The 14,530-nt window shown below is 36.7% G+C and overlaps 1 protein-coding gene across 7 annotated transcripts in view; it reads left to right on the top strand.

The window, feature by feature from the left end:
* Positions 1–14,530, top strand: part of DLGAP1 (DLG associated protein 1) — a 782,098-nt gene that overhangs the window by 632,575 nt on the left and 134,993 nt on the right. The gene's annotated exons all lie outside the window — the stretch shown is intronic.

Here is a 14,530-nt window from a genome sequence, read left to right as displayed (position 1 = left end):
AGATACTTAGCTGTGTGACCTTGAGCAAGTCACTTAACCCCTGTTTCCTTGTCAAAAAAAAAAGAATAGTCAATTAGCCAAAACTTCTTTATTTGTATTATCTTCCTTTATTAGAATGTGAACTCTTTCAAGGAAGGACTTAGCACACAGTTAACATTTCATAAATATATTTTCATTCATTCATTGAGGGAACCGATATAAACCAGAAGTACATTTCTAAGACTTTAAATGATAGAAGAAATAAAGTTACCTAGATTGAACATGAAAGATTTAAAGAGACTAAGAAGGAGGCAATCCTCAGTCACCTGAGGAGACCTTTTCTAAGAGAGAGTATGAATAAAGTAGACTGATATATTTAAGGAAGGAGAGAGAGAGAGAGAGAGAGAGAGAGAGAGAGAAGTTTCAAAAAGTTTGAAACAATCTAGCTAGGAGACTTGAAAGATCTGTAAAAGCTAAAGTTCTTTCCATAAACTAGAAGTTTAATTGCATCTCCTGGGGTGTGGGGAGGAATAAGTAAGGGGCAGATAGGTGGTATAGACAGAGCACTGACTCTAGAGTCAGAAAGACCTAAGTTCAAATACAACCTCAAATACTTACTAGCTATGTGCAACCCTGGACAAGTCACTTAAATCCCTAATGTCTCCTTAAAAAAAAAAAAAAGAAATGAGGTCAAAGAATAAAAAAGTAGATCCAGGGAATGTTAACAACATAATGTATCTGAATTTCAGTAACACATACATAAATGTACACTTTATTCAAGAAAAGAACAAAAAGTCTCTAGACATGGTGAGCAATAAAATATTCTATCTATAAACATATACATACACACACACAACATAGACATGTACACACATTTGTGGGTTGCATCTATGCATATATAAATGCAACTATTTATGTGATTTTATATATTTTGTAATAATATGATGATTATTGTAAAATAATATTATAAACTCTGAGGACCTTTTCCCCCAAACCTCATTTGTAATAGTATAGTTGAGTCCTCCAGAACGAAACTAGTTGTTTCCCTTTCAAACCCAGGCCTCTGGTGATACTCCTGAGTGAATGAAGGAATCTTTCTAATTCTATCAGCTCAAGCCCACATTCCAGTATATTCTCCCCCATATCAATCATTAGTTAAAATTAATATCTTTTTCTGTAGCATTGATTGACCCAGTGATTTTAGCATCCCAATTTTCCTTTAACTAATTAATATCAATCTGCTTTTACAGAGATCTTTATTGACAGAAGCCCTTTAGATAAATAGCACCCTTTCCCTCATATCATCTCAGTCCCAAGAGAAGGTAAGCTAAAACTTAAAGAGATCAGTCATCCAAACAGTGACAAAGCACTCACCCAAAAGTTCACTTGCAAATAGAATATAGTTCATGGACAATATGAGTCCCTTGGTGCAGCAGGACAGCAATGGAGGTAGGTCTGACTCAAAATCTTATTGATATCTTATCTGATTTGCCTCCTGGCCAATTCTGATATGGACTCCAATTCCTAGACCCTTGATGCTTCTGCCAACCTTCCAAAGATCATAAGGTTGCAACCTAGCTCATTAGATTCCCTCTAAGAGCAGGCAAGAACAAAACCAAGAGACAAAGAAGGAAAAAACCCAGATGGCATCTCATCCAGGAGGCCACTGTCACCACTTCAGTAAATTCCCTGGCAATGGTTGAATGGTATTTGTTTTGCTGATATCCTTGTGGAAAAGATGGGGAGATGAGTGCTAAATTTTAGTATAGTCAGGTATATTTTGATCTAGTTGAGGAAATAAACTCAGAGAAATCATGAGAGTGCTCTTAAGATCTGTCTTTGATCCTGTTCTGTTCAGCACTTTATTCAAAGATGACAGCAGATTCTTCATACACAAATTAAGAGAGGGATAGTTTACTGAGTTAGAGTCAAAAAGCTTTCAACAATAAACTAAAAATTCAATGAGATGACTTTTAATAGGCACATGCAAAGTCATACACTTGATTTCAAAAATGCAACTGCAAAAGTACAGGTTAGAAGAATCATGCCCAAACATGGTCAGTGTGAAAAGAGCCTCCAAGCACAAAATGAAACTAAAGTACAGCATGGCATCCACAAAGACAAGGTATGTGTGTTCTTATTGTTATTTTTGAGTCATTTCAGTTGTATCTGACTCTTCATGATCCCACTGAGGGTTTTCTTGACAAAGATACCAGACTGTTTTATTATTATTATTTTATTCTCCAGTTCATTTTACAGATGAGGAAACTGAGGCAAACAAGTTTAAGTGACTTGCCTAGAGTCACACAGTTAGTAGGTGTTTGAGGCCAAATTTGAACTCAGGAAGATGAGTCTTTCTGAATCCAGGCCCTGTCCGCTGAGCAACCTAGCTGCCCCATTGTATTCTTAAGCTTTATTAAAAGAGGAATAAATATACCAAACTGGGGAGATGAAAAACCTGCTAAATTCTGAACTTGTCAGACCACATTTGAAATGCTGTGCTAAATTTGGGGACCACATTGAAAGAGGTTTTGATAAATTTTAAGGTATTCCAAAATTCCAGGCTATTGAAGAGATGGGAAAATATTCCCATTCATATGGAAAAAACTGGTGATAAACTGGAGAAAAGAAAACTTAGAAAAAATAAAGTGACTGTCTACAAATATATTAAAGACTTTCAGGTAGAAAAGGGATTTATCTTATTTTGCTTGAGGCTAAGAACATTAGGGAGAAGTTGCAGGGAAGTGGATTTGTACTCAATGTTAAGGGAGGGAAACTGACAGGATTCTCCCAAATTGGAATGGGCTGATTTAAAAGGGTTTTATTTTAGACCAGTAGTACACTCAGTCCCTAAGGAAATTGGTAAAACATCCCATCATTAGAAATTTCAAGTGAAATTTTGGAATACCTTAAAATTTGTCAAAACTTCTCTTAGAACTCAATTTCAAATATGAACTCTACAGTTCCAATTTAAGATAGATGATGTGACTCTGAAGCATCCTAAGCAGACAGAGGTTGATTATTCACAGCAATGAATTCTACAAGTGACAGAATAGAGCAAATAGAATGATGAACTTAAAACATTTGGATATGAATACTTCCTTAGATACTTACTATCCCTGTGACCTTGAGAAAAACACAACCTCACTAGACTTTAGTTTTTTTTACGTATAAAATTAAGGATTTGGACCTCAAAGATCCCTTTCCTGTTCTCTCTCTCTCTCTCACTCTGTGATCCTGGGAGACATGGCACTATTCAAGGGTTCATTAGAAAGCCAGACTCAGAGAGTTTAAGCAATAAAAATAGGAGGTCATCAAAAAATATTTTGGCAATTAGAAAATAATGGGAAAATCGCCACTAGAAAGTTGGATGGTGCCATTTTCCAGATTGAAATTTTTACTCCTTTGTCTTTATTTCTGAAAACTTTTACCAAGGCAGTGAGGTGACTCAGTGGATAGAGCACTAGCCCTGAAGTCAAGAAGACCTAAGTTCCAATACAGTCTCACTAGCAGTATGACCCCAACCAAGTCACTTAACCCCATTGCCTCAAAAAAAAAAACTTCTGCCTCCATTGCTCTACAATGCTTAACACCTTTCAAATAAAGCTTAGCATAGCTAGTATAGATGGAGACAGTGCTACTGACTACACCCAGAAAAAATGCATTTTAAATTATTTTTCCATCCATGTCACAGGTTTTAAATTATATTCCTTCCCCTTGAATTTGCCTTGACATATTTGTGGAAAAGTGATGTCATATGGCCTTTGAATATAGTTCATTACAATGTACAGCTAACTTATCTGGATAGATATGAAATCTATAACCTTAACTTTGTTGAACTTTATTAACTGTTGTAGGCATAAGAGTTTAAAACAGAAAATTAAGAAACTGTATTATAACCATAATGGTGACCAGAAGGCCTAAAAATCATTTATATGGTTGAAAGAAATAGACAGGGACAGCTAGGTGGCGCAGTGGATAGAGCATCGGCCCTGAAGACAGGAAGACCTGAATTCAAATCCAGTCTCAGACACTCAATAATTACCTAGTTGTGTGACCTTGGACAAGTCACTTAACCACATTACCTTGCAAAAACCAAAGAAACAAAGAATTAGACTTTATTAATCTGAAAGATACAAGGTGAGGCCAACTAGATAATACAGTGGATAGAGCACTGGCCCTAGAGTCAGGAAGATCTAATGTTTGACCCTGGGCAAGTCACTTAACCCACCATTGAGAGAAAAAAGAGAAAGAGAGGTATCAGTGATTGGCAATATGACTTCCTGGAAAGTTAGTATGATGTTTACCAAGCCATAAGACTAGTATATAAAATATGTCAGTGTATAAAATTTTCATTAGCAGTAACCTTCTTTTGAATGTGAAATATTATGTGCAGCCACCAAAGCTTGGCCCTAGAGATTTACTAGCTGTGTGACCTTGGACAAGACATTTAACCCCACTGCCTCACTAAGAAAAAAAAGAAAAAGAAAGAAAAAGGAGAGAGAGAGAGAGAGAGAGAGAGAGAGAGAGATGGAGAGTGGGGCAAGGAGGGGAGGGGATGAGCATGATAATAATTATCTTCAAATAACTAAAGAACTGTCATATAGAGTAGGGAATAGAATTTTTTTTATAGTTCCAAAAGATAGAATAATAGGCATAAGATTTGGAGAGGTATATTTCATTTCAATTTAAAGAACTTCTTATGAATTAGAACTACTGAGAAATGGAATGGGATTTTGAGGGGAGGCAATAAATTCCCCATCACTGGAAGTGTTAGAGCAGAATCTGAATGATCATCTATTAAGAATACCCTAGGAATAACTACTTCATTGAGTGAAAGGTTAGACTAGATTACTTTCCTCTAAAACCTTCCAACGCAAAAATTCTATACTTCAATTACAGTACTTACATAAGGCTCTGTAGTTCTTACTTTGTTCTGAGAAAGCAACTTTTTATTGGAATGAGCATTTAAAATCAATTGATCATTAAAACAGATTTCAGAGAACAGTCATATAATCACAAATTTGCCCCCCCAAAAAACCCTGCTGATTCAGCATTGATAACGGAGACAGCTTGAACCTCAATGACTTCTGGTATTTAAATCTCTCAAACTCAGAAAATAGCTTTCTTGTCTTTCAATCTAAAGTTGCTGTCTGACCTATAAAGCACAGCATAATTTAGGTAACTTTTAAAATCTCTTGATAGTGCAGTTTGAAGTGTGAACTGAAAGTCACACCTTAAAATTGCTAATAATGTCCATTGAGATTAACTATAAAATGAGCTTCCATTGACCCCAAGCATTTAGCATTCAGCCAAGATGCTTGCTAAATAGTTTTGCAGCTGTATATGGTGAGGATTTACCATAAGATATCATCACATCACTTCAAGTTGAGAAACCACACAGCAGTGTTTTCATTTAGTCCCATTGAAACCAAAGGTAAAGCATATTAGATTAATATACCAAACATAGACAAACTTTCCAATCCAATGTATCTACTTTATTTGAAAAACTAGAAATAATTTATGTGTACAATAGATGGATTTGCACCTAAGTCCTAGTTTTAACCTATACATCACTCTTGATTTCAATGCATTTTATTCTTTCTCCCTAGAAGATCCATCATCCGCATAACTCCCTTTTATAATTAAAACTATCTGTAGACCAGTGTGGGCTGTAGAAACTGATCCTGCAAAACTGATGTCTAAAACTGAAACTATCACAACTCTTATCAGTTCCAAGAATGGAATTCCCTATAGTTTTGTGAATTGTCAGTCTTAACTTTTAGTGTTAATTTAGCATAAATTTGAAGTATAAGAATAAGTCAAATTTTAAATAATATTTGAAGGTTTGCAGATCACCATCTCCTAGAAACTCTGTGAAGTAGGTAGTAGAAGTATACCATTATCATCACCCCATTATAGATGAGAAAACTAAGACTTTAAATGACTTGCCCAAGATAACACAGCTACAGAATAGCAGAACTTGGACTAAAATTCAGGTACCCTTATTCTAAGAATAGTATTATCCCTACTACATCAGCCATCTATCATGGTTTTGCCAAGGCAGAGTCAAAAATTAAGGTAAGTTTGGCAAAAATATAGATGGATAATTCATATTATCTAGTTGGAGCAAAAAGCTATCCAAGGGGCTGCTAGGTGGTGCAGTGGATAAAACACCGGCCTTGGGGTCAGGAGTACCTGGGTTCAAATGTGGGTCTCAGACACTTAATAATTACCTAGCTGTGTGGCCTTGGGCAAGCCACTTAACCCCATTTGCCTTGCAAAAACCTAAAAAAAAAAAAAAGCTATCCAACAAAGCTATCCAAAGCTATCCAATGTTATAACCAATATTTAAGACTTAAATGACAATGTATGAAAATAAATTATCAGGACTCACTTCTATTCCTACTTTTCTTGTTTTGCATTTGGAAAAGGTGCACTTTTGGTGGGGAGATTTTTTTAACAATTCTTTGAGGACAGCTGGGTGGTACAATGGATAGACTTAGCCCTTTTTTTTTAGGTTTTTTGCAAGGCAATGGGGTTAAGAGGCTTGCCCAAGGCCACACAGCTAGATAATTATTAAGTGTCTGAGGTCGGATTTGAACCCAGGAGTACAGGACTCCAGGGCCAGTGCTTTATCCACTGCATCACCTAGCCGCTCCTGGTAAAATGGATAGAGCACTGACCCTAGAGTCAAGAGGATCTGAGTTCAAATTTGGCCTCAGATACTTATTAGCTGTGTGATCCTGAGTAAGTTATTTAACCCTGATTATTTCTCAAAAAACTTCTTTTAAAAAAAGTCCTTCACACAAAGTTATTTCATTAACCATTTCTTTAATGCTTATTTCAAATTAAAAATAGAACACAGAATGACTAGGATTAGGTATCAGGAAAACAGACAAAATGTTCTCCCTTTTCATTAACATATGCAATTTTTTTAAAAGTTGAAAAAAATAAAATCATTTGAATATTTTGCAGAGACAAGTTTTGGCTGCACAGAAATATTTCACATGTAAAAGAAGATCACTGCTAATGAAAATTCTATGCATTCATATGCTGACATGTTTTCTATATTAGTCTTATGTCATTCTCAGCTTGATAAACATCATACTAACTATCCGGGAATTATTTAACCAAAATTCTAATCCAGGTTTTCCCACCAGTTCCAACTTGCCTTGGGAAAGTTATAGCTCTTCCCTGGGCCTCAGTTTGTCTCATCTTTCAATTGGAGGGTTCAAAGAAGATGATCTTTAAGATCCCTTCCAGTTCTAACATTCTACAACTCTATGTAACTGGTCTTAGTAGCACAGGTTCAGAAGAATCAAGCATACAGTAAAATTCATTAAGTACCTATTATGTACTAACATACTATGTTGATAAGCAATCCCTGCCCTAGAGAAATTGTTCTCACAACTAGGGAGAGAATTTTAGTAGAAATAAGGAAATAAGAGTATAACTCAGCTCTCATCATATTATAATGAATATTATGTATATGTATGTGGGAGCATAGTACAGTAGAGCACTGGATGTGGATTTACAAAAGCTCCTCCTCTAGGGGGTTGCTAGGTGGCTCCCTGGAATAATTACCTAGCTGTGTGGCCTTGGGCAAGTCACTTAACCCCATTGCCTTGCAAAAAAAAAAACTCCTCCTCTGAATTCAAATTTGACCTCAGACACTATCTAGCTATGTGACCTTGGGCAAGTCACTTAATTCAATTCACCTCATTTTCCTCATCTGTAAAATGAGCTGGAGAAGGGAATGGGAAATCCTTAGAATAACTTGCCAAGAAAACCCTAAAATGGTTCTTAAAGAGACATGACAGAAAAAATAATTAAAAAATAACAATATACAGGAGAACAAACCCTTTGTTAACTTTTGAAGGACCATAAAGGAAGGGAAACAATATTGTTGGATGAGTTAGTCAGGAAAGTCTTCTTGAAAGAAGATTTTTAGTTGGGTCCTCAAGAAAGTTTATGATAGGAAATAGCCACAAAAAAAAAAGAGGCAGCTAGATGTCTCAGTGGATAGAGTGCTAAGCCTGGAGTAAGAACAACCTGAGTCTAAATATATCCTCAGAAAAGTCCTGGCAGCATTAACTTGGGGAAGTCAAAACCTTCATTTGGAGAAAGAAATGACAAACCAGTTGGGTCCACTAGTTAGCTTAGTAGACAGCATGCTAGTCCTAGAGTCAAGAAGACCTCAATTCAAAGACCATCTCAGATATTGTGTGACTCTGGGCAAGTAATTTAACTTCTGACCTAATCTATAGGAAAAAAAAGTGGCAAACTACTCTGGTATCTTTATCAAGAAAATCCCATGGACCATATTGTTAGACATGCTCTGACAGCAAGAAGCAAAAGAAAACTATGAAAGCAGAGGTAGTAGTGTAAGCAAAAACAAGAGAAGAGTCGGTTTACTGACTGGATTAGATATCAATGGAGTCAGCTGATAAAGAATTGTCAGTGTTAGATGGAGAAGTTTAGATGGGCTCTGATGGCCTAGAAAGTCATTGTGAGTTCAGATAGAATTCTGACTTTTTAAACTGGCAGAAGATCCTTGTTGACCCAGAGATAAAGGATTTAAACAAGGAATCACTTGATAGCAAATAAGAGGTTGGAACCTTTAGTTTAGCTTCAATATCCTTTTGAATGAAGAAAAGTGCTTTTTATTTACTCTTTATTTACAACATTTAATTGAATTATGAGATGTCACCAGGAATAATGTTTCTATCTATCTAGGTCACGCTATTAAAATGTATCTCTAATCTATGTGAACAGCGGCATTTCTGACTTAAAGACCTCAATCAATATCTATTATATTCCAGAAACAAAAAGAAGCAAAAGATCCTCATTACACTCAAAGAGTTTCCAATCTAACGGCAGAGATCACAGACAAACATATATGTACAAACAAGTTATATACTGGATAAAGAGAAAATAAGAGAGAGAAGGCACTAAAATTAAGGAGTTGGGAAAGGTTTCTTGCAGAAGATGTGATTTTAATTGGAACTTGAAAAAAGCCAGGAAGGAGAGATGAGGAGGGTGAATATTCCAGTTATAGGAAACAGCCAGAGAAAATGACCAGAGCCAAAAGATGAAATGACTTATTTGTGGAACAACCAGGAGATTCTCTAGATCAAAAAGTACATGTAAGAGAGGAAAGTGTAAAGACTAGAAAGGTAGGAGGGAGTTAGGTTAAAAAGGGATTTGAATGCCTAAGAGAGTGTTTTGTACTTAATCCCAGAACTAATGGGAGTTGTTGGAGTTTATCCAGTAGGAAGCTAATAACATGGTCAAACATGTACTTTATGAAAATCACTTTGGTGACTGAATGGAGGATTGAAATAGAAAGAGACTTAGGGCTGACACACACCCAACAGCAGACTACTTTGATAGTCCAATCATGAGGTGATGAGGACCTACATCAAACTAGTAGCAATATCAGAAGAGAGAAAGAGCATATTCAAGAGATGTTTTAAAAGGGGGGAGGGGAGAAATCAACAGCCCAAGCAACAGATTGGGTATGAGAGTGTTAAGACAGTGAAGAGAGAAGAATGCCATTGAACCTGAGGGTCCAGAAGGATGGTGCTGTAGGCATCAACATGTAATAGGTAAATTAGAAGGATGTGGGGGGGGGGGCAGTTAGGGGTAAAGTCCCCTTTGGGATATATTGAGTTTAAGGTGTCTACTGAACATAAGAGTTTGAGATGTCTAAAAAGCAATTGGACATTTATGATTAGAGGTCAATAGAAAGGACAAGACAGGATGTGTAGATTTAAGAATCATCAATCAATAAACATTTATTAAGCACTGGGAATACAAAAAGGGGCAAAAGATAATCTCTGTCAAGAAGCTCCCAATCCTATGGGGGAGACTACATTCAAGCAAATATATACAAGGCAAGCTATATTCAAGATAAAAAGGAAAAAATAGAGGCAAGGCTTTAGAATTAAGTAGAGTTGGGGAAGCTTCCTAGGATTTTAGTTGGGATTTAAAAGGAAGGTGGATAGGCAGAGTAGACTAGGAAGGGTATTCCAGACATGGGGAGCAGCTATCAGTAAAAATGCCCAGAGCTAAAAGATGAAGTGTCTTGTTCATGAAATAGCTCAGAGCCCAGTGTCACTGAATCAATATGCTTCAAGGAATAAAGTATGAAAATATTCAATAGCTAGATGGGGCTAAATTATAAAAGGCTTTGATCTTGTAGGTAATAGCAAGCCACTGGAGTTATTCAGTAGGGGGTGAACCTGAGCTTTAGGAAAAAAAATCACTTCAGATGCTGAATGTAGGATAGATTGCAGTGAAGAGTAAGGAAGGCTGACTCACTGATGACAGAGAAATTTAGAAGGTAATCTAGTCTATGGGTTCGAGAATATGTGAATTCAACTCAACTTGGAAGTATTTAGGGCCAAAAGAAAGGTTTATTCTGTTATGGTAGCAAAATAAAGGGATTAAACAGTAACAGGAATTTAGTAATTAGTGATAGAATAGATTGGCATGTTTATAGGTAATAAAGAATGAAACAGTAGAGAGGGAGAGTTTGAAAATAATTGAGAGTGGAGATTCCCTAGCAGCCAACAGGGAATAAGTAGCATTAATAGAGAGCAGTATAAGGAGGGAAATTAAGGACAGTTGCAAAGTGATTGCAATTGGACTGATTCTCTGAGGAAATAAGCAGCTAGCTGGGGGAAAAGGCCAAGATTTATATAAAGGATCAGCACCTGGTGGATGGGATTTAGTTTTTTGTTGATGTGGTTTGTCTAGTGCCGCAGGGTAGGGATTTACCAAGTCCTTGTATGGGATAAGGTAGTTCAGTGACCTGTTCACCACTAGCAGGCTATTGCAATAATCTAGGTGTGAGGTGATGAGGACCTACTCTAGTGTTAACAGTGTCAGAGGAGAGAAGGGAACATATTCAATAGAAGGTACAAACTTGAAATTGGCTGGCAAGATTGTATATGGGGGCTAAGAGGCAGTGAGGAATCCAAGAGGACACCTAGGTTGTGAGTCTGAGGAATTAGGAAGATGGTTTTGTCTTCTATAGTTATAAGGAAAATAAAGGGTGGGGGGAGGTTTAGGGTGAAAGATAATTCAGTTTGGGATATGTTGAGTTTAAGATGTCTACTGGACATCCACTTTGAGATGTGTGAAAAGCAATTAGAGATGGGAAATTGCAGATCAGCAGAGAGATTGGATCAGGATGAGAGTTGATTAGATCACCAAGTAAAGTAGAGGAAAAAGAGAAGAGAGTCCAAGACCACGTCCATCTAGGGGACAAGGTCTTAATAGAGATTTAATGTCGACAGAAAAGAAGCATCATATTCATAGGAGGGAAACCCAAAAACCTAAAGGAAAGAGACTATCACAGAAAAGATTAATCAAAATGGTCAAAGGCTGCAGAGGTCAAGGAAAATGAGGATTAAGAAAAGGTCACTTAATTTGACAACGAATGATCATTTGGAGAGAGGAGTTTTGGTGGAATGATAATGTTGGAAGTCAGATTATTTTTAAAGAGAGTGAGAGGAGAGAAAGTAGAGGCACCTATTGTGGCCTTTAACTACAAAGGGCAGAAGAGATAGAGGATAATAGCAGGGATGAAAGGATCATGTGAAGCTTTTCTCAAGAAGGGGAAGACATAGACATGTTTACAGACAGTAGAGAATGGACCAATAGAGGAGAGTTTGAAAATAATTGACTGGACAACTTGGATCAATGTATACCATGGAAACAATGTAAAGATCTTCTGTGAGGAGTGGGGGGAGAGAAGCAAGAATAGCAGGAAAATTGTAAAACTCAAAATAAATAAAATCTTTCTTAAAAAAATTCATTGAGGGGCGGCTAGGATGGCGTAGTGGATAAAGCACCGGCCTTGGAGTCAGGAGTACCTGGGTTCAAATCCGGGCTCAGACACTTAATAATTGCCTAGCTGTGTGGCCTTCGGCAAGCCACTTAACCCCATTTGCCTTGCAAAAACCTAAAAAAAAAATTTAATAGAGTGAAGATGCCAGGGAAATCTGTTGGAGGAGACAAAAATGGACTGGAACCATTTGAACAAGTAGAAGGGATTAGTCTTGATAAAGAGGAAGTCCAGTTCATCAGATGAGATAGAGGTAAAGGAAGAGATAATGACAAAAGGCATCTAAGTGTTGGAAATAAAAAAGAGGATAGAAGAGAAAGCTCACAGCAAATGACTTCAATTTTTTTGAGGCAAGATGAGTCAAGGTTCTTAGCTTGAGAGAGAGGAATAGAGGGAGTCATAGGATGTTTGATCAGCATTGAGAAGATACTTAAATCAATGGAAGTTGATGAATTCACCAAATGAAGTAATATGGAGGAAAGCAATTGTTCATTTCTTTATTTCACCAAATGCAACAACACACTTTCATGTCCTCCTCTCATTTCCTCCAGGAATTTCATCATTCTGGAGATTGTATTTTAGCTCTGGTACTCAGTACCTCCTCAATATCCTCAGTTGTTCCTCCCCTCCAACTAGAAGGATAGAAGGCTATCAAAAAACTCCTTTATAGGGAGCTCTAAATTTCTAGCTTTTCATCCCCCACCAATTGCTCTGTTTTATCAACTCTGATTATCAGGCTCCTGAGCATGGTCCCCCTGTCACCTTCCCCCATCTTTCCTTGCTAGATTATAAACTTCTTGAGGGCAGGGCCTTTCTTTCTTTTTCTTATTTGTATCCCCGGCACTTAGCACAGTGTCAGTTATATAGTAGAGGTTTATAAATTTATTAGCTATTGAAGGTCCAGGAGAAAACCCATTGGACAGCCAAAGTAAGAAAACATAAAGGGATTTTAAAAACAGCAATAACAGCAACAAACAACAAAAACACAGACGCATAAAAAGAGTCAAAATCCAATAGTCTTAAAAGTACAACCTAATTGCATCTTTTGTGTCTATCAAAAGGCATTCATTACCTACCTATTATGTGTAGGTTACTGTGTTCAAATCTTTCAGGAATGTAAATAATCATTTCACTAATATTTTTTTTTTCACCAAGATCTAGTATTTCATTAGCAAAAAGCTTTCCCAGTGAGGAAACTCCCTCTACCAAAGTCTGCAATTTATAATCTTAAAACATGCCTGAATTACTAAGAGATTTAGTAACTTGCCCAGAGTTACAGGATATGTCAGAATGGAACTGGAACCCAGATCTTTTGGATTCAAAAACCAACTTTCTATTTACCATCTCTATGCTGCTCATAGAATCACTTCATTTCAACCAATTCAATCAACAAGCATTATTATTAAATATCTGCTGCATGCTGGGGGTACAAGGGCAAAAATGAAACCATTCTTGTCCTCAAGAGTTTATATTCTATTAGAGAAGACAACATATGCACATAAAAGTACATATAAAATACATATATATGTATATATATATATATATATATATACAAAATAAATAAATACAAAGAAATTTGGCATTGGGAAAGCACTAGCAGATGAAAGATAAGAAAAGGTCTCATGAAAGAAGAGGTGAATTTGAACTGAGTTTTGAAAGAAAATGGGGATTCCACTAGGTGGAGTTCAGGAATGAGTACTATAAATTAAGAACAAAACCAGAATTGAAAAAAAAGTTTTAGAATCAATTCAATAAACATTTATGAAATGCTTACTATCTGTCAGCCAATGCTAAACATTAGGGATAGAGAAAGAGGTAAAAGACAACCCCTGTGCTCAAGGAGCTTATAGTCTATTGGGGGGGAGGAACATGCAAATACACACACACACACACACACACACACACACACACACACAAACACACAAACACATAGAGAGAAAGAGCTGTATATAGGGTAAATAGATAATAATTAAAAGAGGGAAAGCACTGAAATGAAGAGATACTGGGGAAGGCTTCCTGTAGAACATGAAAGTTTATCTGAGATTTTAAGAAAGCCAGGAAGATCAGTACTTAAGTGGAGCATGAAGGACAGTCAGAAAGAATGTCCAGAACTGAGAGATAGAGCATCTTGTTTGTGGAACACCCAAGAAGCCAGTGACCCTGGATCAAAGAGTACCTGTTGAGAAGTAAGGTGTAAGAAGACTAGAAAGGTATTTGTTACGTCATCTGGAAGAAGGGAGAACCAAAATAAGTAGCCTGCTCCCTCAAACCTGTATGAGTTATGTGCTATATAGAATTCAAAGGGGCATGGAAAATGGCCAATGTGTAAAGAGCTTTCAAATAACATACATAGATTGCCTAAAATGTATATCTCAGGAATTTGAAAATTCCTTGCATTAATCTTTGGATCCTCTGGAAGGTTTCTGGGGTCAGTATGACCTACACACCCTGACTTAAGCAATAAACAAGTCTAGTCGCTAGGCAATGCAAGTCTGGTTTCTAGCCACACAAGATTAGATTTAAACAATGCAATAATTAATAATGTTTTCCAGTTCAATGAAAGTTGAGCACCAAAAGTGGCATCATTGGTGGGTATAAATAAGACCAGATGCACATGGTATGGCAAGGTGTATAATCACCCATTAGTGTAATACACTATATAATACCCCTTATATGAGGCATGTCAATGCCCAC

The sequence above is a fragment of the Macrotis lagotis genome, chromosome X (genome assembly GCF_037893015.1).
Source record: "Macrotis lagotis isolate mMagLag1 chromosome X, bilby.v1.9.chrom.fasta, whole genome shotgun sequence".
Classification (NCBI taxonomy): Eukaryota; Metazoa; Chordata; class Mammalia; order Peramelemorphia; family Peramelidae; genus Macrotis; species Macrotis lagotis.
This window is presented reverse-complemented; position numbering and strand designations above follow the sequence as displayed.